Raw genomic sequence first — 21,960 nt, forward strand, 5'->3', positions numbered from 1 at the left:
TCCGGTGCCCCGATCCCGGGTAAAGAAGCTCCATAATTCCCCCCCCCGGTCCTCCAGGACGGGGGCCGGCCCGGCGGAGGTCCTGGGACCGTCCCCCGGTTCCGGAGAACCGTGCAGGGGTATTTTTGACAACTTGTAGCGGGGCTGAGAGTGTCCGAATCCCGGGGAGGGTCCAGCCATTTGCTGGAAGGGTTCAGCCATTCGGTGGAACGGGACTTGTGCCATTTTAAAGTCCCTGGCCATAAGGAGATGCCCAGGGTTCCCACCGAATGTCTGAGCCCTGCCATAAGTCGACATGGGTTGGTGCTGCCCTATGTCTGGGAGTGTGTCGGGCCCCTCAAAACTGTTTTGGAGCTCAGGTCGGGGGCGGGTGGCGTTCGGGCCGGTGGGGGAGGGTCCCGGGAATAAAAGGGGAGCGCTTTTGCCATCCGGAAGCCTTCGGTCGAGGAGCTATAGGCCCGCCACGAGGGATCAGAAGGGGGTGCTGCTGGATGTCTGCGAGTCATACGGAAGCACGAGGTCATGCTGCCAAATGGCCTCGACCTGTCGAGCCGCGGTGCGGTCTGTCTTGGGTGTGAGGGCCTTTTGACATTCGGAATCATAGGGTGATGATCCCAAATGGCTGCCTTACCAGAGGCACGAGCCATAAGGAGACGTCCAGGGGTTCCACCGAATGTCTGAGCCCCTGCCCGGGTTCCGGTGCCCCGATCCCGGGTAAAGAAGCTCCATAACTCCCCCCCCCGGTCCTCCAGGACAGGGGACGGCCCGGCGGAGGTCCTGGGACCGGCCCCCGGTTCCGGAGAACCGTGCAGGGGTATTTTTGACAACTTGTAGCGGGGCTGAGAGTGTCCGAATCCCGGGGAGGGTCCAGCCATTTGCTGGAAGGGTTCAGCCATTTGGTGGAACGGGTCTTGTGCCATATTAAATCTCCCAGCCATAAGGAGACGTCCAGGGGTTCCACCGAATGTCTGAGCCCCTGCCCGGGTTCCGGTGCCCCGATCCCGGGTAAAGAAGCTCCATAATTCCCCCCCCGGTCCTCCAGGACAGGGGCCGGCCCGGCGGAGGTCCTGGGACCGGCCCCCGGTTCCGGAGAACCGTGCAGGGGTATTTTTGACAACTTGTAGCGGGGCTGAGAGTGTCCGAATCCCGGGGAGGGTCCAGCCATTTGCTGGAAGGGTCCAGCCATTCGGTGGAACGGGACTTGTGCCATTTTAAAGTGCCCGGCCATAAGGAGACGCCCATGGTTCCCACCGAATGTCTGAGCCCCTGCCGGGGTCCGGGGAGGGCTTCCGGCCATTTGCTGGAACGGTCCAGCCGTTTGGTGGAACGGGGACTTGACCTAGGGTTATCAGGGGTGGGGTTAGGGTTGAGCTCCCTGGAGGTCCCAGAGCCACGGGGTTTTTTGGCCAGGGTAAGGCGGGGTCCCGGTAACGGAACCCCGGGTACGGAACCTCCTTGAGCGGTCCCGGTTCCGTAGAACCGGATCTGGACATACGGAATCATAGGGTGATGATCCCAAATGGCTACCTTACCAGAGGCACGAGCCATCCATGAGGAGACGTCCCGGGGTTCCACCGAATGTCTGAGCCCCTTTTTCGGGGCTAGGGTTTATCGGGCGCCCGCCCGAACCTCCACGGGTGCTCTGGGCTCGGTTAGTCTTGCGGTCGCATCACCCGAAGCAGAGCATGATTTTTCTCTCGACCCCAACAGGAGGGAAGAGGTGCCAAAGGCGCCCTTCGCTTCTCGCAGGCACTCGTTGCATCCTGTAATTTAGCGGTTCGGGAAAAGGGTGGACTCGGTGGATCCTGTACTTTAGCGGCTCAAGACAAGGGAGGGGGAGAAGGAGAAGCAGAGCGAGCTACGGAGACGGACGTTCTCACATACTCCCTCCCTTTCGCAGCCCCAATCCATTGTAAGCGTGGCACCTTCAACCACAAGACTCCTCGATCCATGCGGGTGACCTTTTGCTCATAGCGCTTATGACGTCGTAGCAAGTAATTTAGACACATAGTAGCACCACGTGGTGCTGCCTTATTTCGGCCATTGAGCAGCACCACGTGGTGCCTCTTTCTGTCAGGAACGGAAAAAGAAGAGGACAGGAGCAGTTACGCTCTTCGCTGTACCACAATCATTGAAATGGAGCTCAAAATCAACCCCTAAACTATCGGAGCCACGTGATTGGCAACATTTTGAGCTAAATCCCCCCCCCCCCCGAAAAAACAAAAACAAAAGCCTCGGTAGCCAAGACCGTTATCGAACCCGGGTCTCCCAGCTGGGGGCCGGTGTTCCTGTACACCTGGCTATCAAGGCAGGTTTGTCTACCACGTTCATAGGACTTGTAACCTCATCTAAAGATTAAAAAAAAACTAAAACACAATAAAAAAACAAGAGGCTTTCTGCAGCCAGCGGGAAGCGAACCCTGGTCTCTGGGGCGGAGACCGGGCGGCTAAACCGCTAAACTACAGGAGCCATGTGGGTTTCCTTGGCTCATAGCGCTTATGACCTCATAGCAAGTGATGTAGACATAGGGGATCATCAGCGTCCGGACGTGCGGAAGCAGGAGGTGGTGCTGCCACATGGCCTTGACCTACGGAATCACGGGGTGGTGCTCCCAAATGGCTGCTGCCTTACCAGATGCACGAGACATAAGGAGGCCCCATTGAAAAGGATGTCCGGATGTCGAGGCTTCCCTATGTCCGAAGCGCCTCCTTATGTCTGCGGTCGGCCAAAAAGATAGAAAAGGCCTGAGCAGCTTGTGGGAATCGTACCCCGGTCGCTGGGGGGGCGCCGCAGCAGATCCACCACAAGACTACTCGAGCCATACGGGTTTCCTTGGCTCATAGCGCTTATGACCTCATAGCAAGTGATGTAGACGTCTGGGATCATCGTCCGGGTCTGGACATGCGGAAGCAGGAGGTGCTGCTGCCAAATTCCTGCCTTACCAGAGGCACGAGACATAAGGAGACGCCCAGGGGCTCCGCCGAATGTCTGGGCCTCTGCCCCGTCCCCGGTAGGGGTTCAGCCATCCGCTGGAAGGGTCCAGCCATTTGGTGGAACGGGACTTGTGCCATTTGAAAGTCCCTGGCCATAAGGAGACGCCCAGGGGTCCCACCGAATGTCTGAGCCCCCGCCCGGGATCCAGTGCCCCGATCCCGGGTAAAGTAGCTCCATATCTCCCCCCTGGTCCTCCAGGACCAGTTCCGGCCCAGCGGAGGTCCTGGGACCGTACCCCGGTTCCGGAGAACCGTGCAGGGGTATTTTTGACAAGTTGTAGCGGGGCTGAGAGTGTCCGAATCCCGGGGAGGGTCCAGCCATTTGCTGGAAGGGTCCAGCCATTCGGCGGAACGGGTCTTGTGCCATTTTAAAGTCCCCATACGAAAAGTCTTTTTGTAGACTAATAGAAATAGGGTGGATGGTTGCCATTGGGGATCATGAGTGAGCGATCCTTTATGTCACCCAAAAAGACAAAAGAGGGTTCCCGGTGCAAGCGGGCCGCGAACCCGGGCGTCCCGGGTGGGAGCGCGGCTATTGGACCACTTTGCGAACCGAGATAAAGACAGGCTGGGCAAAGGAGGGGTTATGAGTGCGGGGGGAGCCGACAGACACTCGAAGGCATGAGGTGCTGCTGCCAGATGGCGTCGGGGGTGACACCGGGGAGCGTGCCCGCGCTTTTTGGCAGCATTCGCCACCGGGAGGCATCCCTGCCGTTCGGGGACGTTAGCCACCGTGCAGCAGGGAGCCATGCGCCCAACCGTCCTGCGCCACCTGGTGTCTGTTGCCCGCAAGTGCCGTTTGAGCCGCCATAAGGCAGCACTCGGAAAAAGTTCAAAGTGTTTTCGAGCTACTTTGCGATTTTCGGGCGGCCGCCGCGCGGCCGCCTTGCTCGCTAAAAATCGGGTCTAGTTGGAACGGAGTTCTCCAGGTCGTGCTCTTTCGGGCGCCCCGGGTCCCGCGGTCCCACGAGGTCCGGTTCGGCCGCTACGATTTTTCAAAGTGGGCCCGAAATGCTCCCGGATGGCTGGTTTTGGGGCCGTTCCTCTAAGTAGGGTTAGGGTTAGGGTTAGGGTTAGGGTAGGGTTAGGGGTTAGGGTTAGAGGAATGGATCCCCGATGGCCTAACCTGTCATTGAATATGCTGCGCCATGGCGGTTTCTGCTGCCTAGAGTCTATGACGATCCCCCTGGCCACGGTGCAGCACATGAATGGGGATTTGGGGATCAGTTTTAGCCATTCGGGCGGACCCGCAGTGTCCTCGCAGACACACTCGGGGGAGCTCTTGTATTGGTTTTGGAAGGGTCCTTGTGTTCCACTGTGGAGAGGGTTTCTCTGAGTTCGGGGGTGATGCCGTTTGGGCTCATTCCTGACACGTGGAGTCAGGCGAATGGGGAAAGCGTTTCCAAATGCGGGATGGAGGTCTGGGGGGGTCGGAAGCGATGCGGGGGGGTCACCTTTGCCCTGAGGAAGCACTTTAGCCACATGGGGACATTTGGTTATTTGAAGAAATACGTGTTTGGGGTCGATCCGTGACCCCGTGGGTGTGTGGTTTCAGCCATAAGTCGACATGGTGTGGTGCTGCCCTATGTCTGCGAGGGACGGGGGCAGGGTACAACAGCGCTTTCAGTCCGGCTCTCATTTTCACAGGAATTGTGTACGAGTTCCTCTAGCTGAAGTTTTGTTTTTAACTCTGCCTTGACTTGTTTCCGTCGGCCCTTTGACCGGGCGACGGGATGGAGGTGTGGGTGACATTTGGTTATTTGAAGAAGCACGGGTTGGGGGGTCGATCCGTGACCTCGTGGGTTGACGGTTGCAGCCATAAGTCGACATGGGTCGGTGCTGCCCTATGTCTGGGAGTGTGTCGGGCCCTGAAAAAATCTTTTGGAGCTCGGGTCCGGGGCGGGTGGCCTTTGGGCCGGTGGGGGAGGGTCCCGGGAATAAAAGGGGAGCGCTTTTGCCATCCGGAAGACTTTGGTTAAGGAGCTATAGGGCCGCCACGAGGGAGCCGAAGGTGGTGCTGCCGGATGTCGCGGGCCTGCAGGCCCGAAAGGTCAAGCTCCAGAGGTCACGGGCGGCTAGGAGGGGCCCAGGCGGGCGTCCCGCCGCCCGGCCGCCCTCCGGGCGGTCGGGCGACGGTTCCCCTTTGGTGGGGACCCAGCGGGAGGCGTTACTCTGAAGACAGACCGCGGCGAGAACTACAGGGAACCCCAAGGGATGGTAGGGTCGGGTTCAGGGTCCCCGGAGGTCCCAGAGACGCGGGGTTCGGAGCGTAGGTCGGGCGGGTTCCCGGTTACAAAAGCCCGGGGTCCGTCGGCGCCTGGAGCGGCCCGGTTCTGTAGAACCGGTTTGCCATAAGTCGACATGGGTCGGTGCTGCCCTATGTCTGCAAGTGTTTTGGGCCCTGAAAAAATCTCTTGGAGCTCAGGTCCGGGGCGGGTGGCGTATGGGCCGGTGGGGGAGTGTCCCGGGAATAAAAGGGGAGCGCTTTTGCCATCCGGAAGCCTTTGGTTGAGGAGCTATAGGGCCGCCACAAGGGAGCCGAAGGTGGTGCTGCCGGATGTCGTGGGCCTGCAGGCCCGAAAGGTCAAGCTCCAGAGGTCACGGGCGGCTAGGAGGGGCCCAGGCGGGCGTCCCGCCGCCCGGCCGCCCTCCGGGCGGTCGGGCGACGGTTCCCCCGAGGTAGGGACCCAGCGGGAGGCGTTACTCTGAAGACAGACCGCGGCGAGAACTACAGGGAACCCCAAGGGACGGTAGGGTCGGGTTCGGGGTCCCCGGAGGTCCCAGAGACGCGGGGTTCGGAGCGTAGGTCGGGCGGGTTCCCGGTTACGAAAGCCCGGGGTCCGTCGGCGCCTGGAGCGGCCCGGTTCTGTAGAACCGGTTCGCCATAAGTCGACATGGGTCGGTGCTGCCCTATGTCTGGGAGTGTGTCGGGCCCTGAAAAAATCTCTTGGAGCTCAGGTCCGGGGCGGGTTGCGTTCGGGCCGGTGGGGGAGGGTCCCGGGAATAAAAGGGGATCGCTGTTGCCATCAGGAACCCTTCGGTCGAGGAGCTGTAGGCCTGCCACGAGGGACCCTACGGTGGTGCTGCCGGATGTCTGCGAGTCATACGGAAGCACGAGGTCATGCTGCCAAATGGCCTCGACCTGTCGAGCCGCGGTGCGGTCTGCCTTGGGTGTGAGGGCCTTTTGACCTACGGAATCATAGGGTGATGATCCCAAATGGCTGCCTTACCAGAGGCACGAGCCATAAGGAGACGTCCAGGGGTTCCACCGAATGTCTGAGCCTCTGCCCGGGTCCGGGTTCACCGAGCTGGGGGCGGGTTCCAGCCATTTGCTGGAAGGGTTCAGCCATTCGGTGGAACGGGACTTGTGCCCTCTCTACAAAGTGCCCAGCCATAAGGAGACGTCCAGGTGTTCCACCGAATGTCTGAGCCCCTGCCCGGGTTCCGGTGCCCCGATCCCGGGTAAAGAAGCTCCATAACTCCCCCCCCCGGCGTTCCAGGACGGGGGCCGGCCCGGCGGAGGTGCGGGGACCGTCCCCCGGTTCCGGAGAACCGTGCAGGGGTATTTTTGACAACTTGTAGCGGGGCTGAGAGTGTCCGAATCCCGGGGAGGGTCCAGCCATTTGCTGGAAGGGTTCAGCCATTTGGTGGAACGGGTCTTGTGCCATTTTAAAGTCCCTGGCCATAAGGAGATGCCCATTGTTCCCACCGAATGTCTGAGCCCTGCCATAAGTCGACATGGGTTGGTGCTGCCCTATGTCTGGGAGTGTTTTGGGCCCCTCCAAACTCTTTTGGAGCTCAGGTCGGGGGCGGGTGGCCTTTGGGCCGGTGGGGGAGGGTCCCGGGAATAAAAGGGGAGCGCTTTTGCCATCCGGAAGCCTTCGGTCGAGGAGCTGTAGGCCTGCCACGAGGGACCCTACGGTGGTGCTGCCGGATGTCTGCGAGTCATACGGAAGCACGAGGTCATGCTGCCAAATGGCCTCGACCTGTCGAGCCGCGGTGCGGTCTGCCTTGGGTGTGAGGGCCTTTTGACCTACGGAATCATAGGGTGATGATCCCAAATGGCTGCCTTACCAGAGGCACGAGCCATAAGGAGACGTCCAGGGGTTCCACCGAATGTCTGAGCCCCTGCCCGGGTTCCGGTGCCCCGATCCCGGGTAAAGAAGCTCCATAATTCCCCCCCCCGGTCCTCCAGGACGGGGGCCGGCCCGGCGGAGGTCCTGGGACCGTCCCCCGGTTCCGGAGAACCGTGCAGGGGTATTTTTGACAACTTGTAGCGGGGCTGAGAGTGTCCGAATCCCGGGGAGGGTCCAGCCATTTGCTGGAAGGGTTCAGCCATTCGGTGGAACGGGACTTGTGCCATTTTAAAGTCCCTGGCCATAAGGAGATGCCCAGGGTTCCCACCGAATGTCTGAGCCCTGCCATAAGTCGACATGGGTTGGTGCTGCCCTATGTCTGGGAGTGTGTCGGGCCCCTCAAAACTGTTTTGGAGCTCAGGTCGGGGGCGGGTGGCGTTCGGGCCGGTGGGGGAGGGTCCCGGGAATAAAAGGGGAGCGCTTTTGCCATCCGGAAGCCTTCGGTCGAGGAGCTATAGGCCCGCCACGAGGGATCAGAAGGGGGTGCTGCTGGATGTCTGCGAGTCATACGGAAGCACGAGGTCATGCTGCCAAATGGCCTCGACCTGTCGAGCCGCGGTGCGGTCTGTCTTGGGTGTGAGGGCCTTTTGACATTCGGAATCATAGGGTGATGATCCCAAATGGCTGCCTTACCAGAGGCACGAGCCATAAGGAGACGTCCAGGGGTTCCACCGAATGTCTGAGCCCCTGCCCGGGTTCCGGTGCCCCGATCCCGGGTAAAGAAGCTCCATAACTCCCCCCCCCGGTCCTCCAGGACAGGGGACGGCCCGGCGGAGGTCCTGGGACCGGCCCCCGGTTCCGGAGAACCGTGCAGGGGTATTTTTGACAACTTGTAGCGGGGCTGAGAGTGTCCGAATCCCGGGGAGGGTCCAGCCATTTGCTGGAAGGGTTCAGCCATTTGGTGGAACGGGTCTTGTGCCATATTAAATCTCCCAGCCATAAGGAGACGTCCAGGGGTTCCACCGAATGTCTGAGCCCCTGCCCGGGTTCCGGTGCCCCGATCCCGGGTAAAGAAGCTCCATAATTCCCCCCCCGGTCCTCCAGGACAGGGGCCGGCCCGGCGGAGGTCCTGGGACCGGCCCCCGGTTCCGGAGAACCGTGCAGGGGTATTTTTGACAACTTGTAGCGGGGCTGAGAGTGTCCGAATCCCGGGGAGGGTCCAGCCATTTGCTGGAAGGGTCCAGCCATTCGGTGGAACGGGACTTGTGCCATTTTAAAGTGCCCGGCCATAAGGAGACGCCCATGGTTCCCACCGAATGTCTGAGCCCCTGCCGGGGTCCGGGGAGGGCTTCCGGCCATTTGCTGGAACGGTCCAGCCGTTTGGTGGAACGGGGACTTGACCTAGGGTTATCAGGGGTGGGGTTAGGGTTGAGCTCCCTGGAGGTCCCAGAGCCACGGGGTTTTTTGGCCAGGGTAAGGCGGGGTCCCGGTAACGGAACCCCGGGTACGGAACCTCCTTGAGCGGTCCCGGTTCCGTAGAACCGGATCTGGACATACGGAATCATAGGGTGATGATCCCAAATGGCTACCTTACCAGAGGCACGAGCCATCCATGAGGAGACGTCCCGGGGTTCCACCGAATGTCTGAGCCCCTTTTTCGGGGCTAGGGTTTATCGGGCGCCCGCCCGAACCTCCACGGGTGCTCTGGGCTCGGTTAGTCTTGCGGTCGCATCACCCGAAGCAGAGCATGATTTTTCTCTCGACCCCAACAGGAGGGAAGAGGTGCCAAAGGCGCCCTTCGCTTCTCGCAGGCACTCGTTGCATCCTGTAATTTAGCGGTTCGGGAAAAGGGTGGACTCGGTGGATCCTGTACTTTAGCGGCTCAAGACAAGGGAGGGGGAGAAGGAGAAGCAGAGCGAGCTACGGAGACGGACGTTCTCACATACTCCCTCCCTTTCGCAGCCCCAATCCATTGTAAGCGTGGCACCTTCAACCACAAGACTCCTCGATCCATGCGGGTGACCTTTTGCTCATAGCGCTTATGACGTCGTAGCAAGTAATTTAGACACATAGTAGCACCACGTGGTGCTGCCTTATTTCGGCCATTGAGCAGCACCACGTGGTGCCTCTTTCTGTCAGGAACGGAAAAAGAAGAGGACAGGAGCAGTTACGCTCTTCGCTGTACCACAATCATTGAAATGGAGCTCAAAATCAACCCCTAAACTATCGGAGCCACGTGATTGGCAACATTTTGAGCTAAATCCCCCCCCCCCCCGAAAAAACAAAAACAAAAGCCTCGGTAGCCAAGACCGTTATCGAACCCGGGTCTCCCAGCTGGGGGCCGGTGTTCCTGTACACCTGGCTATCAAGGCAGGTTTGTCTACCACGTTCATAGGACTTGTAACCTCATCTAAAGATTAAAAAAAAACTAAAACACAATAAAAAAACAAGAGGCTTTCTGCAGCCAGCGGGAAGCGAACCCTGGTCTCTGGGGCGGAGACCGGGCGGCTAAACCGCTAAACTACAGGAGCCATGTGGGTTTCCTTGGCTCATAGCGCTTATGACCTCATAGCAAGTGATGTAGACATAGGGGATCATCAGCGTCCGGACGTGCGGAAGCAGGAGGTGGTGCTGCCACATGGCCTTGACCTACGGAATCACGGGGTGGTGCTCCCAAATGGCTGCTGCCTTACCAGATGCACGAGACATAAGGAGGCCCCATTGAAAAGGATGTCCGGATGTCGAGGCTTCCCTATGTCCGAAGCGCCTCCTTATGTCTGCGGTCGGCCAAAAAGATAGAAAAGGCCTGAGCAGCTTGTGGGAATCGTACCCCGGTCGCTGGGGGGGCGCCGCAGCAGATCCACCACAAGACTACTCGAGCCATACGGGTTTCCTTGGCTCATAGCGCTTATGACCTCATAGCAAGTGATGTAGACGTCTGGGATCATCGTCCGGGTCTGGACATGCGGAAGCAGGAGGTGCTGCTGCCAAATTCCTGCCTTACCAGAGGCACGAGACATAAGGAGACGCCCAGGGGCTCCGCCGAATGTCTGGGCCTCTGCCCCGTCCCCGGTAGGGGTTCAGCCATCCGCTGGAAGGGTCCAGCCATTTGGTGGAACGGGACTTGTGCCATTTGAAAGTCCCTGGCCATAAGGAGACGCCCAGGGGTCCCACCGAATGTCTGAGCCCCCGCCCGGGATCCAGTGCCCCGATCCCGGGTAAAGTAGCTCCATATCTCCCCCCTGGTCCTCCAGGACCAGTTCCGGCCCAGCGGAGGTCCTGGGACCGTACCCCGGTTCCGGAGAACCGTGCAGGGGTATTTTTGACAAGTTGTAGCGGGGCTGAGAGTGTCCGAATCCCGGGGAGGGTCCAGCCATTTGCTGGAAGGGTCCAGCCATTCGGCGGAACGGGTCTTGTGCCATTTTAAAGTCCCCATACGAAAAGTCTTTTTGTAGACTAATAGAAATAGGGTGGATGGTTGCCATTGGGGATCATGAGTGAGCGATCCTTTATGTCACCCAAAAAGACAAAAGAGGGTTCCCGGTGCAAGCGGGCCGCGAACCCGGGCGTCCCGGGTGGGAGCGCGGCTATTGGACCACTTTGCGAACCGAGATAAAGACAGGCTGGGCAAAGGAGGGGTTATGAGTGCGGGGGGAGCCGACAGACACTCGAAGGCATGAGGTGCTGCTGCCAGATGGCGTCGGGGGTGACACCGGGGAGCGTGCCCGCGCTTTTTGGCAGCATTCGCCACCGGGAGGCATCCCTGCCGTTCGGGGACGTTAGCCACCGTGCAGCAGGGAGCCATGCGCCCAACCGTCCTGCGCCACCTGGTGTCTGTTGCCCGCAAGTGCCGTTTGAGCCGCCATAAGGCAGCACTCGGAAAAAGTTCAAAGTGTTTTCGAGCTACTTTGCGATTTTCGGGCGGCCGCCGCGCGGCCGCCTTGCTCGCTAAAAATCGGGTCTAGTTGGAACGGAGTTCTCCAGGTCGTGCTCTTTCGGGCGCCCCGGGTCCCGCGGTCCCACGAGGTCCGGTTCGGCCGCTACGATTTTTCAAAGTGGGCCCGAAATGCTCCCGGATGGCTGGTTTTGGGGCCGTTCCTCTAAGTAGGGTTAGGGTTAGGGTTAGGGTTAGGGTTAGGGTTAGGGTAGGGTTAGGGTTAGGGTAGGGTTAGGGTTAGGGTTAGGGTTAGGGTTAGGGTTAGGGTTAGGGTTAGGGTTAGGGTTAGGGTTAGGGTTAGGGTTAGGGTTAGGGTTAGGGTTAGGGTTAGGATAGAGGGCTACAGCCAAGTCAGATCAGTCAAAATGAGAATAACTCGTGAAGCGAACGTGCTACGGATGCCGAAGCCAGGTCTGCGGTGGGGTTCGCACGGGTTCCGGACGCGTGTGCCGCGACGGCTTCTTCGCCCGACTCAGGGTTTAGCCTGCGTGGGCCGACGGAGGATCAGTCGGAAACGGGTTAGGCGTTAGGGATCCGTGGGGTTAGGCGTTAGGGATCCGTGGCGTTAGGGCTGTGCCAAATCAGGGAATAGGGAAAAAAAAATCGAGCCTCCCCCCTAGCTTTGACTGAAATCCTGAGAGGTTAGGTTGAGGGAAAATATTGGACGGTAAGGCTTCCAAAAAAAAACAGTGAAACGGTCCATAATAAAAATAAATTAGGTTTGTTTTAGGTTTAGGCACGGAGAGCAAGATTTAAGTTAAAGAAACGGGGAGAAGGCCGTTCAAAGGGGAGAAGATAATTATCATTTTAAAAAAGGAGTAAAATTACCCATCAGTTAAATGTCAGGTGAAAGTCTTTGTGCAGTTCATTTATTCCTCCTCCGGATGGCGCCGGTCGAGCATCGGGTGACATTTGGTGGCACGGGATCATTTCTGGTGAGGGGAAAGGTGAGAAGTGGTTATGCGCACTTCAATTTTTCCGCCACTAGATGGAGTCGGTCGCTGCATTTCAGGCCAAATCAGGGAATAGGAGAAAGCAGGAGCCTCTTCCCTAGCTGGAGCCTCTTCCCTAACCGCTCAGAGCAGGATATAGGAAGAAAACCCAGTTGCTCATTTGAGCACTCGAAATAGCTCCGAAACGGTGAGCCTCAGGCGGGCGAAACTCGGCACAGAGAGTCTGCGGGTGGGGTGCCAGATGCCCGGGAATTCTGACCGGCGTGGCACGTTCCCCCGCCGTCGCTCCCATAGACTCCCATTGATCTGAAAAAGCGCACCGCTCAAAATGAATGGGGAAAGGCAAGGAGCATCGAGGTTGTTGTTTAGGGGTCCCTAATCAGATTGGGGTTAGGTGGAGCGAGGTCAAAGGTCACGAAGCAAACTGTACTTTAAGGGCCTTTTCTAACAAGTTTAGCTGTGACTGAAATCCTGAGAGGTTAGGTTGAGGGAGAATACTGGAAGGTAAGGCTTCCCAAAAAAACTGGAAAACGGTCCATAATAAAAATAAATTAGGTTTGTTTTAGGTTTAGGCACGGAGAGCAAGATTTAAGTTAAAGAAACGGGGAGAAGGCCGTTTAAAGGGGAGAAGATAATTATCGTTTTAAAAAAGGAGTAAAATTACCCATCAATTCAATGTCAGGTGAAAGTCTTTGTGCAGTTCATTTATTCCTCCTCCGGATGGCGCCGGTGGAGGATCGGGTGACATTTGGTTGTGCTGGATCAGTTCTGGTGAGGTGAGAAGTGGTTATGCGCACTTCAATTTTCCGTCCACTAGATGGAGTCGGTAACTGCCATCACATGTGCCAAATCAGGGAATAGGAAAGCTTCAGCGTCTTTCCTAACTCACAAGACACTAGGATAGAGGGCTACAGCCAAGTCAGATCAGTCAAAATGAGAATAACTCGTGAAGCGAACGTGCTACGGATGCCGAAGCCAGGTCTGCGGTGGGGTTCGCACGGGTTCCGGACGCGTGTGCCGCGACGGCTTCTTCGCCCGACTCAGGGTTTAGCCTGCGTGGGCCGACGGAGGATCAGTCGGAAACGGGTTAGGCGTTAGGGATCCGTGGGGTTAGGCGTTAGGGATCCGTGGCGTTAGGGCTGTGCCAAATCAGGGAATAGGGAAAAAAAAATCGAGCCTCCCCCCTAGCTTTGACTGAAATCCTGAGAGGTTAGGTTGAGGGAAAATATTGGACGGTAAGGCTTCCAAAAAAAAACAGTGAAACGGTCCATAATAAAAATAAATTAGGTTTGTTTTAGGTTTAGGCACGGAGAGCAAGATTTAAGTTAAAGAAACGGGGAGAAGGCCGTTCAAAGGGGAGAAGATAATTATCATTTTAAAAAAGGAGTAAAATTACCCATCAGTTAAATGTCAGGTGAAAGTCTTTGTGCAGTTCATTTATTCCTCCTCCGGATGGCGCCGGTCGAGCATCGGGTGACATTTGGTGGCACGGGATCATTTCTGGTGAGGGGAAAGGTGAGAAGTGGTTATGCGCACTTCAATTTTTCCGCCACTAGATGGAGTCGGTCGCTGCATTTCAGGCCAAATCAGGGAATAGGAGAAAGCAGGAGCCTCTTCCCTAGCTGGAGCCTCTTCCCTAACCGCTCAGAGCAGGATATAGGAAGAAAACCCAGTTGCTCATTTGAGCACTCGAAATAGCTCCGAAACGGTGAGCCTCAGGCGGGCGAAACTCGGCACAGAGAGTCTGCGGGTGGGGTGCCAGATGCCCGGGAATTCTGACCGGCGTGGCACGTTCCCCCGCCGTCGCTCCCATAGACTCCCATTGATCTGAAAAAGCGCACCGCTCAAAATGAATGGGGAAAGGCAAGGAGCATCGAGGTTGTTGTTTAGGGGTCCCTAATCAGATTGGGGTTAGGTGGAGCGAGGTCAAAGGTCACGAAGCAAACTGTACTTTAAGGGCCTTTTCTAACAAGTTTAGCTGTGACTGAAATCCTGAGAGGTTAGGTTGAGGGAGAATACTGGAAGGTAAGGCTTCCCAAAAAAACTGGAAAACGGTCCATAATAAAAATAAATTAGGTTTGTTTTAGGTTTAGGCACGGAGAGCAAGATTTAAGTTAAAGAAACGGGGAGAAGGCCGTTTAAAGGGGAGAAGATAATTATCGTTTTAAAAAAGGAGTAAAATTACCCATCAATTCAATGTCAGGTGAAAGTCTTTGTGCAGTTCATTTATTCCTCCTCCGGATGGCGCCGGTGGAGGATCGGGTGACATTTGGTTGTGCTGGATCAGTTCTGGTGAGGTGAGAAGTGGTTATGCGCACTTCAATTTTCCGTCCACTAGATGGAGTCGGTAACTGCCATCACATGTGCCAAATCAGGGAATAGGAAAGCTTCAGCGTCTTTCCTAACTCACAAGACACTAGGATAGAGGGCTACAGCCAAGTCAGATCAGTCAAAATGAGAATAACTCGTGAAGCGAACGTGCTACGGATGCCGAAGCCAGGTCTGCGGTGGGGTTCGCACGGGTTCCGGACGCGTGTGCCGCGACGGCTTCTTCGCCCGACTCAGGGTTTAGCCTGCGTGGGCCGACGGAGGATCAGTCGGAAACGGGTTAGGCGTTAGGGATCCGTGGGGTTAGGCGTTAGGGATCCGTGGCGTTAGGGCTGTGCCAAATCAGGGAATAGGGAAAAAAAAATCGAGCCTCCCCCCTAGCTTTGACTGAAATCCTGAGAGGTTAGGTTGAGGGAAAATATTGGACGGTAAGGCTTCCAAAAAAAAACAGTGAAACGGTCCATAATAAAAATAAATTAGGTTTGTTTTAGGTTTAGGCACGGAGAGCAAGATTTAAGTTAAAGAAACGGGGAGAAGGCCGTTCAAAGGGGAGAAGATAATTATCATTTTAAAAAAGGAGTAAAATTACCCATCAGTTAAATGTCAGGTGAAAGTCTTTGTGCAGTTCATTTATTCCTCCTCCGGATGGCGCCGGTCGAGCATCGGGTGACATTTGGTGGCACGGGATCATTTCTGGTGAGGTGAGAAGTGGTTATGCGCACTTCAATTTTTCCGCCACTAGATGGAGTCGGTCGCTGCATTTCAGGCCAAATCAGGGAATAGGAGAAAGCAGGAGCCTCTTCCCTAGCTGGAGCCTCTTCCCTAACCGCTCAGAGCAGGATATAGGAAGAAAACCCAGTTGCTCATTTGAGCACTCGAAATAGCTCCGAAACGGTGAGCCTCAGGCGGGCGAAACTCGGCACAGAGAGTCTGCGGGTGGGGTGCCAGATGCCCGGGAATTCTGACCGGCGTGGCACGTTCCCCCGCCGTCGCTCCCATAGACTCCCATTGATCTGAAAAAGCGCACCGCTCAAAATGAATGGGGAAAGGCAAGGAGCATCGAGGTTGTTGTTTAGGGGTCCCTAATCAGATTGGGGTTAGGTGGAGCGAGGTCAAAGGTCACGAAGCAAACTGTACTTTAAGGGCCTTTTCTAACAAGTTTAGCTGTGACTGAAATCCTGAGAGGTTAGGTTGAGGGAGAATACTGGAAGGTAAGGCTTCCCAAAAAAACTGGAAAACGGTCCATAATAAAAATAAATTAGGTTTGTTTTAGGTTTAGGCACGGAGAGCAAGATTTAAGTTAAAGAAACGGGGAGAAGGCCGTTTAAAGGGGAGAAGATAATTATCGTTTTAAAAAAGGAGTAAAATTACCCATCAATTCAATGTCAGGTGAAAGTCTTTGTGCAGTTCATTTATTCCTCCTCCGGATGGCGCCGGTGGAGGATCGGGTGACATTTGGTTGTGCTGGATCAGTTCTGGTGAGGTGAGAAGTGGTTATGCGCACTTCAATTTTCCGTCCACTAGATGGAGTCGGTAACTGCCATCACATGTGCCAAATCAGGGAATAGGAAAGCTTCAGCGTCTTTCCTAACTCACAAGACACTAGGATAGAGGGCTACAGCCAAGTCAGATCAGTCAAAATGAGAATAACTCGTGAAGCGAACGTGCTACGGATGCCGAAGCCAGGTCTGCGGTGGGGTTCGCACGGGTTCCGGACGCGTGTGCCGCGACGGCTTCTTCGCCCGACTCAGGGTTTAGCCTGCGTGGGCCGACGGAGGATCAGTCGGAAACGGGTTAGGCGTTAGGGATCCGTGGCGTTAGGGCTGTGCCAAATCAGGGAATAGGGAAAAAAAAATCGAGCCTCCCCCCTAGCTTTGACTGAAATCCTGAGAGGTTAGGTTGAGGGAAAATATTGGACGGTAAGGCTTCCAAAAAAAAACAGTGAAACGGTCCATAATAAAAATAAATTAGGTTTGTTTTAGGTTTAGGCACGGAGAGCAAGATTTAAGTTAAAGAAACGGGGAGAAGGCCGTTCAAAGGGGAGAAGATAATTATCATTTTAAAAAAGGAGTAAAATTACCCATCAGTTAAATGTCAGGTGAAAGTCTTTGTGCAGTTCATTTATTCCTCCTCCGGATGGCGCCGGTCGAGCATCGGGTGACATTTGGTGGCACGGGATCATTTCTGGTGAGGGGAAAGGTGAGAAGTGGTTATGCGCACTTCAATTTTTCCGCCACTAGATGGAGTCGGTCGCTGCATTTCAGGCCAAATCAGGGAATAGGAGAAAGCAGGAGCCTCTTCCCTAGCTGGAGCCTCTTCCCTAACCGCTCAGAGCAGGATATAGGAAGAAAACCCAGTTGCTCATTTGAGCACTCGAAATAGCTCCGAAACGGTGAGCCTCAGGCGGGCGAAACTCGGCACAGAGAGTCTGCGGGTGGGGTGCCAGATGCCCGGGAATTCTGACCGGCGTGGCACGTTCCCCCGCCGTCGCTCCCATAGACTCCCATTGATCTGAAAAAGCGCACCGCTCAAAATGAATGGGGAAAGGCAAGGAGCATCGAGGTTGTTGTTTAGGGGTCCCTAATCAGATTGGGGTTAGGTGGAGCGAGGTCAAAGGTCACGAAGCAAACTGTACTTTAAGGGCCTTTTCTAACAAGTTTAGCTGTGACTGAAATCCTGAGAGGTTAGGTTGAGGGAGAATACTGGAAGGTAAGGCTTCCCAAAAAAACTGGAAAACGGTCCATAATAAAAATAAATTAGGTTTGTTTTAGGTTTAGGCACGGAGAGCAAGATTTAAGTTAAAGAAACGGGGAGAAGGCCGTTTAAAGGGGAGAAGATAATTATCGTTTTAAAAAAGGAGTAAAATTACCCATCAATTCAATGTCAGGTGAAAGTCTTTGTGCAGTTCATTTATTCCTCCTCCGGATGGCGCCGGTGGAGGATCGGGTGACATTTGGTTGTGCTGGATCAGTTCTGGTGAGGTGAGAAGTGGTTATGCGCACTTCAATTTTCCGTCCACTAGATGGAGTCGGTAACTGCCATCACATGTGCCAAATCAGGGAATAGGAAAGCTTCAGCGTCTTTCCTAACTCACAAGACACTAGGATAGAGGGCTACAGCCAAGTCAGATCAGTCAAAATGAGAATAACTCGTGAAGCGAACGTGCTACGGATGCCGAAGCCAGGTCTGCGGTGGGGTTCGCACGGGTTCCGGACGCGTGTGCCGCGACGGCTTCTTCGCCCGACTCAGGGTTTAGCCTGCGTGGGCCGACGGAGGATCAGTCGGAAACGGGTTAGGCGTTAGGGATCCGTGGGGTTAGGCGTTAGGGATCCGTGGCGTTAGGGCTGTGCCAAATCAGGGAATAGGGAAAAAAAAATCGAGCCTCCCCCCTAGCTTTGACTGAAATCCTGAGAGGTTAGGTTGAGGGAAAATATTGGACGGTAAGGCTTCCAAAAAAAAACAGTGAAACGGTCCATAATAAAAATAAATTAGGTTTGTTTTAGGTTTAGGCACGGAGAGCAAGATTTAAGTTAAAGAAACGGGGAGAAGGCCGTTCAAAGGGGAGAAGATAATTATCATTTTAAAAAAGGAGTAAAATTACCCATCAGTTAAATGTCAGGTGAAAGTCTTTGTGCAGTTCATTTATTCCTCCTCCGGATGGCGCCGGTCGAGCATCGGGTGACATTTGGTGGCACGGGATCATTTCTGGTGAGGGGAAAGGTGAGAAGTGGTTATGCGCACTTCAATTTTTCCGCCACTAGATGGAGTCGGTCGCTGCATTTCAGGCCAAATCAGGGAATAGGAGAAAGCAGGAGCCTCTTCCCTAGCTGGAGCCTCTTCCCTAACCGCTCAGAGCAGGATATAGGAAGAAAACCCAGTTGCTCATTTGAGCACTCGAAATAGCTCCGAAACGGTGAGCCTCAGGCGGGCGAAACTCGGCACAGAGAGTCTGCGGGTGGGGTGCCAGATGCCCGGGAATTCTGACCGGCGTGGCACGTTCCCCCGCCGTCGCTCCCATAGACTCCCATTGATCTGAAAAAGCGCACCGCTCAAAATGAATGGGGAAAGGCAAGGAGCATCGAGGTTGTTGTTTAGGGGTCCCTAATCAGATTGGGGTTAGGTGGAGCGAGGTCAAAGGTCACGAAGCAAACTGTACTTTAAGGGCCTTTTCTAACAAGTTTAGCTGTGACTGAAATCCTGAGAGGTTAGGTTGAGGGAGAATACTGGAAGGTAAGGCTTCCCAAAAAAACTGGAAAACGGTCCATAATAAAAATAAATTAGGTTTGTTTTAGGTTTAGGCACGGAGAGCAAGATTTAAGTTAAAGAAACGGGGAGAAGGCCGTTTAAAGGGGAGAAGATAATTATCGTTTTAAAAAAGGAGTAAAATTACCCATCAATTCAATGTCAGGTGAAAGTCTTTGTGCAGTTCATTTATTCCTCCTCCGGATGGCGCCGGTGGAGGATCGGGTGACATTTGGTTGTGCTGGATCAGTTCTGGTGAGGTGAGAAGTGGTTATGCGCACTTCAATTTTCCGTCCACTAGATGGAGTCGGTAACTGCCATCACATGTGCCAAATCAGGGAATAGGAAAGCTTCAGCGTCTTTCCTAACTCACAAGACACTAGGATAGAGGGCTACAGCCAAGTCAGATCAGTCAAAATGAGAATAACTCGTGAAGCGAACGTGCTACGGATGCCGAAGCCAGGTCTGCGGTGGGGTTCGCACGGGTTCCGGACGCGTGTGCCGCGACGGCTTCTTCGCCCGACTCAGGGTTTAGCCTGCGTGGGCCGACGGAGGATCAGTCGGAAACGGGTTAGGCGTTAGGGATCCGTGGGGTTAGGCGTTAGGGATCCGTGGCGTTAGGGCTGTGCCAAATCAGGGAATAGGGAAAAAAAAATCGAGCCTCCCCCCTAGCTTTGACTGAAATCCTGAGAGGTTAGGTTGAGGGAAAATATTGGACGGTAAGGCTTCCAAAAAAAAACAGTGAAACGGTCCATAATAAAAATAAATTAGGTTTGTTTTAGGTTTAGGCACGGAGAGCAAGATTTAAGTTAAAGAAACGGGGAGAAGGCCGTTCAAAGGGGAGAAGATAATTATCATTTTAAAAAAGGAGTAAAATTACCCATCAGTTAAATGTCAGGTGAAAGTCTTTGTGCAGTTCATTTATTCCTCCTCCGGATGGCGCCGGTCGAGCATCGGGTGACATTTGGTGGCACGGGATCATTTCTGGTGAGGTGAGAAGTGGTTATGCGCACTTCAATTTTTCCGCCACTAGATGGAGTCGGTCGCTGCATTTCAGGCCAAATCAGGGAATAGGAGAAAGCAGGAGCCTCTTCCCTAGCTGGAGCCTCTTCCCTAACCGCTCAGAGCAGGATATAGGAAGAAAACCCAGTTGCTCATTTGAGCACTCGAAATAGCTCCGAAACGGTGAGCCTCAGGCGGGCGAAACTCGGCACAGAGAGTCTGCGGGTGGGGTGCCAGATGCCCGGGAATTCTGACCGGCGTGGCACGTTCCCCCGCCGTCGCTCCCATAGACTCCCATTGATCTGAAAAAGCGCACCGCTCAAAATGAATGGGGAAAGGCAAGGAGCATCGAGGTTGTTGTTTAGGGGTCCCTAATCAGATTGGGGTTAGGTGGAGCGAGGTCAAAGGTCACGAAGCAAACTGTACTTTAAGGGCCTTTTCTAACAAGTTTAGCTGTGACTGAAATCCTGAGAGGTTAGGTTGAGGGAGAATACTGGAAGGTAAGGCTTCCCAAAAAAACTGGAAAACGGTCCATAATAAAAATAAATTAGGTTTGTTTTAGGTTTAGGCACGGAGAGCAAGATTTAAGTTAAAGAAACGGGGAGAAGGCCGTTTAAAGGGGAGAAGATAATTATCGTTTTAAAAAAGGAGTAAAATTACCCATCAATTCAATGTCAGGTGAAAGTCTTTGTGCAGTTCATTTATTCCTCCTCCGGATGGCGCCGGTGGAGGATCGGGTGACATTTGGTTGTGCTGGATCAGTTCTGGTGAGGTGAGAAGTGGTTATGCGCACTTCAATTTTCCGTCCACTAGATGGAGTCGGTAACTGCCATCACATGTGCCAAATCAGGGAATAGGAAAGCTTCAGCGTCTTTCCTAACTCACAAGACACTAGGATAGAGGGCTACAGCCAAGTCAGATCAGTCAAAATGAGAATAACTCGTGAAGCGAACGTGCTACGGATGCCGAAGCCAGGTCTGCGGTGGGGTTCGCACGGGTTCCGGACGCGTGTGCCGCGACGGCTTCTTCGCCCGACTCAGGGTTTAGCCTGCGTGGGCCGACGGAGGATCAGTCGGAAACGGGTTAGGCGTTAGGGATCCGTGGCGTTAGGGCTGTGCCAAATCAGGGAATAGGGAAAAAAAAATCGAGCCTCCCCCCTAGCTTTGACTGAAATCCTGAGAGGTTAGGTTGAGGGAAAATATTGGACGGTAAGGCTTCCAAAAAAAAACAGTGAAACGGTCCATAATAAAAATAAATTAGGTTTGTTTTAGGTTTAGGCACGGAGAGCAAGATTTAAGTTAAAGAAACGGGGAGAAGGCCGTTCAAAGGGGAGAAGATAATTATCATTTTAAAAAAGGAGTAAAATTACCCATCAGTTAAATGTCAGGTGAAAGTCTTTGTGCAGTTCATTTATTCCTCCTCCGGATGGCGCCGGTCGAGCATCGGGTGACATTTGGTGGCACGGGATCATTTCTGGTGAGGGGAAAGGTGAGAAGTGGTTATGCGCACTTCAATTTTTCCGCCACTAGATGGAGTCGGTCGCTGCATTTCAGGCCAAATCAGGGAATAGGAGAAAGCAGGAGCCTCTTCCCTAGCTGGAGCCTCTTCCCTAACCGCTCAGAGCAGGATATAGGAAGAAAACCCAGTTGCTCATTTGAGCACTCGAAATAGCTCCGAAACGGTGAGCCTCAGGCGGGCGAAACTCGGCACAGAGAGTCTGCGGGTGGGGTGCCAGATGCCCGGGAATTCTGACCGGCGTGGCACGTTCCCCCGCCGTCGCTCCCATAGACTCCCATTGATCTGAAAAAGCGCACCGCTCAAAATGAATGGGGAAAGGCAAGGAGCATCGAGGTTGTTGTTTAGGGGTCCCTAATCAGATTGGGGTTAGGTGGAGCGAGGTCAAAGGTCACGAAGCAAACTGTACTTTAAGGGCCTTTTCTAACAAGTTTAGCTGTGACTGAAATCCTGAGAGGTTAGGTTGAGGGAGAATACTGGAAGGTAAGGCTTCCCAAAAAAACTGGAAAACGGTCCATAATAAAAATAAATTAGGTTTGTTTTAGGTTTAGGCACGGAGAGCAAGATTTAAGTTAAAGAAACGGGGAGAAGGCCGTTTAAAGGGGAGAAGATAATTATCGTTTTAAAAAAGGAGTAAAATTACCCATCAATTCAATGTCAGGTGAAAGTCTTTGTGCAGTTCATTTATTCCTCCTCCGGATGGCGCCGGTGGAGGATCGGGTGACATTTGGTTGTGCTGGATCAGTTCTGGTGAGGTGAGAAGTGGTTATGCGCACTTCAATTTTCCGTCCACTAGATGGAGTCGGTAACTGCCATCACATGTGCCAAATCAGGGAATAGGAAAGCTTCAGCGTCTTTCCTAACTCACAAGACACTAGGATAGAGGGCTACAGCCAAGTCAGATCAGTCAAAAT

Source organism: Poecilia mexicana, unplaced genomic scaffold (genome assembly GCF_051168715.1).
Source record: "Poecilia mexicana isolate PSO_F unplaced genomic scaffold, ASM5116871v1 scaffold_12, whole genome shotgun sequence".
NCBI lineage: Eukaryota > Metazoa > Chordata > Actinopteri > Cyprinodontiformes > Poeciliidae > Poecilia > Poecilia mexicana.